At 33.8% G+C, this 3,842-nt stretch overlaps 1 long non-coding RNA gene across 2 annotated transcripts in view; it reads right to left on the bottom strand.

The window, feature by feature from the left end:
* LOC107850174 overlaps positions 1–2,825 on the bottom strand; it is a 4,022-nt gene extending 1,197 nt beyond the window's left edge. The window contains exon 1 of one of the 2 annotated variants that reach the window (XR_007050229.1): positions 2,753–2,825. This is a non-coding gene — a long non-coding RNA (uncharacterized LOC107850174). Of the gene's footprint in view, positions 1–2,619; positions 2,715–2,752 lie in introns of those variants that run through there. The other variant, XR_001668494.2, reaches the window with a different exon arrangement.
* Positions 2,826–3,842: the final 1,017 nt, after the last annotated feature.

Below are 3,842 nucleotides of genomic sequence, written 5' to 3'. Positions count from 1 at the left end.
TGCCTGTCAACTTTGTTAGAATTAGGGGCGACAACTATTCACTAAGGATTTAATAGAAAGACGTGAGCATCTGTCCAGATGCATATGTCCAGCTTCTTCTATCCAGTTTGAGAGAGTAGGAAGTGACAACACTTTATTATGGTTTGAGCAGCGCGTGATGGTATCTGAATTTGTGAATTGCAGTAGAAGCAAATCTGATAGTGACAACAATTTGTGGAGGAAAAAAAACTTAAACAGAGTGAGCAAGATGATAAGATAAATCAATAAGTTATTCTAGAAATACGAATCTATTTATATTGAGTGACGGGGAAGATTTTTAAACCAAGAAACTACTGATCCAATCTAATGAACTTTAAGAAGATAAAACTTCTTTTAGCGAAAGAACACATTCTATGTTTATCATGAAATGTGAAGATTGATTTTACAATTGAAAAAAAAATTGATAACTCAGGGTCAATAATAGAGAATATGATGTTTTATTTTGAGAAGGTGAAAGTTTGGTTCAGGAGGAGTAACAGTTTGTGAGTACACTTTGGCCTATGTCTAGTTTGTGAGTATTGGATGCGAGGACTATTCTCTATGAATTTAATAGAAAAATTGGGATGGGAGTCTGTCCAGTTGTGTTCTGCCCCAAAAAATAGGAAAAAAAGAAGACTAACATAGTGAAGAATATTATTGATTCAAAGACAGTAAGTATCTTTTAGGAGCAGTAACAGGGAATACTTGTTGTGCCAGGCATGTTTGTTAAGAGTTAGCGGCGACAACTCTTCACTAAGGATTTAATAGAAAGAGATTGGCGTCTGCCTTGAAACATCTGTCTAGTTTCGTCTATTTAGTTTGAGAGTTTTAGAAGTGACAACACTTTGCAAAGGTTTGAGAAGTGCACGATGTTATTTGAATTTGTGAATTGCAGTAGAAGCAACCTTAAAGTGACATCAATCTTGTTGAAAAAAGAAATTCAAACAGAGTGAGCAAGATGATGTTTACTGGTCAATTGAGTCTGATCAAATTTTTTCAAAAGAATTATTATAAATAGATAATGTTTTGAAAAAAGTATAGATTGAAGAACAAATATTTGCTCAATCATACTTATCAGAAAATACGACTGTTGAGAATAGCACATGAACAAAGACCACAAGACAAAATAGTAAGTTATTCTGGAAAAAAGAATCTATATATACTGAGATGTGGAGAAGATTTTCAAACCAAGAAACTACTAGTCAAATTTAACGAACATTAAGAAGATAAAACTTCATTTTGCAAAAGAACACATTCTATGTTTATTCATGAGATGCGAAGATTAATTTTACAATTGAGACAAATTTGACAACTCAAAGTCAATCATAGAGAATATGATATTTTCTTTCAAGAAGCAACAAGTTTCGTTCGGGAGGATTAATAGGGGATACCTATTTGTTTTTGCAGAAACTGGAGATTTATGGGAAAGTGTCATCTGTGATTGTATATTTTAACAAAGTAAAGATAATTTGGTGTCTGTCCAAGTTGAGAGAATTGGAGTTTCATCTATTTGCTAAGGAGATAAGTGTTGTTTCAGATACACAATCTACATGTTTGTACAGTACAATTCAATCTAAGTTCAAGACTGTTTCAAGAACAAAAATAAAGTTTGACACCTTCAAGTTCAAAAGAAGTATGTTTATCTAAAAGAAATAAGATGAAGTATAAGTAGGACCAAGTCCTCCGATTTCACTGAGTGTGTTTAAGGAATTAATTTCCCAAGTACCCAAGGATGCAAAAGTTTTTCTCCTAGAATAAAATGAAACTCACAATCTGAAGGTAGTGGTACCTCAAACTTTAATATTCCTCGAACATACGTAACAACTGATGATCACAAAGAGCTTTTGAAAGAAGAAGGATGTTTTTTCAGCACTTAAATTTGTGTACATACCTGAGGAGAAGTTTAGGTATTTAAAGCCATCAAGTGTCTCTATGAAAGGAAGAAATGGCTCATGAAAAGGTGTATCATTTTGGAAAAGTCATGTCTGTTCCTTACGAAAAAGTGTATCTTTTCTCAATAGTCATTTCAGATAGAACAATTACCCTTTTTTTCCAAAATAATGTGTCATTTCCTCGAAGGGTTGCATTCCTTTTGAGGTGCATTTTTGCATGCATTTTCATGGTGGTCATGGAGAAAATATTTTCGTTGGATTAAAAAATTTCACTTTATTTTTCCAAATATCAAATAAGCTTTATCTAAAAGATTAATCTCTCGATCATTTACCAAATTCAAATCCGATGCCAAGGGAGTGATGATGAAGTCGCGAGGCATCTCTTGATTCTTTCATCCCTATTCACTTGAAGGTGTGTTTCTTAATAAAAATACAAGAAAGTTGTTTTCTCCTACCAATGTGGGAGAAGTAGACTTTTCTTTTAAGAGAGTACACTTTTATTTTATATGAGAGCTCTCTTTTCCTTCAATAATTCCCTTCATTTTCCATTCACACATCCAGTTGAACCCAATAATAAGTATATTAACGCGACATTATAGCGATGTTATTTGGATGAAACTAAGAAATTTGTCAGTAAAAACTCAAAAAAACATTATAGACTCAATTAAGAACTGAAAACACGAGAAATAGCTATCAGATAATTCCATACCTTGTAAAGCCACTAAATTAGCAGTGAAGATACTAATGTAAAATGTTGTCTCGAAAAGTGGAAGAGAAGGAGAAAATTCCCAAAGTAAAATGGCAACATAGTGTTGAATCTATCATGTTAACCAGCGAGTTACCTTTAAATAGTTAAGAGTACATAGCACATTTCTTCACATGGAACGATGTCGTTTGGTAATGGATGCATCTTTTGTTTGGGCTCTGGTGTTAATTGTTGCCATTTGGGGTATTCATTTTTATCCAGGAAATAGTTTCTTGAAAGATCTTTCCTTTTAAAAAAATAAATAATAAATAAGTAAATAGGAATTTAGTGGATTTTTAAGTTGCGGTATTTTAGTAATTTCACTTTAATTTTTTTGAATCGGTGCTTTTAAGGTAGTATATAGTGTCTGTGTGTCTATATATATATATATATATATATATATATATATATATATAAATAATTATGTATATGTGTGTATGTGTGTAATACACAAAATTTTCAAGCACTACAACAACAACAACAAACCCAGTGAATTCCCACCAAGTGGGGTCTGGGAAGGGTAAAATGTACAACTACCTCCGAGAAGTAGAGAGGCTGTTTCCGATAGACCCCCGGCTCAAGATAAAGAATAGTTAGAAAAATCAAAGTAATGCACAAAAATAGGATTGGTGGCATAACCAAAATAAGAAATAAGGACTAATAAAAATAGAAATACGAGAGACACGAAAATAAGAGTAATATGAAAATAAGAAATAAGAAAAGGACACCGATATAGTAACTAGCAGCTCTTACCAATGGACGCAGTACTAGGGTTACTAACCCGGATACGCAAGATCTCCCTAACTACAAGATATAACCCACTTCGCATTAGCGTTCTACCCTTATCTGCGGCCTCCATACCTTCCTACCTAGGGTTATGTCCTCAATAAGTTATAATAGCTCCATGTCATGTCTAATTACCTCTGTCCAGTATTTCTTTGGCCTACCTCTACTTTTTCTAAAACCATCCAAAGTTATCCTCTCACACCTACGAACTGGGACATACGTTCCCCTCTTTATCACATGCCCAAACAATTTCAACCTTCCCTCCCGCATCTTGTCTTCCACCGACGCCACTCCCACCTTCTCACGGATAATCTCATTCCTAGCTCTATCCCTTATAGTAAGTCCAGATATCCAACACAACATTCTCATTTCTGCTACCTTCAATTTTTTAATGTGGGAGT

Source organism: Capsicum annuum, unplaced genomic scaffold (genome assembly GCF_002878395.1).
Source record: "Capsicum annuum cultivar UCD-10X-F1 unplaced genomic scaffold, UCD10Xv1.1 ctg4692, whole genome shotgun sequence".
Classification (NCBI taxonomy): domain Eukaryota; kingdom Viridiplantae; phylum Streptophyta; class Magnoliopsida; order Solanales; family Solanaceae; genus Capsicum; species Capsicum annuum.
The sequence above is the reverse complement of the archived record's forward strand: the minus strand, read 5'-3'. Positions and strand labels throughout refer to the sequence as shown.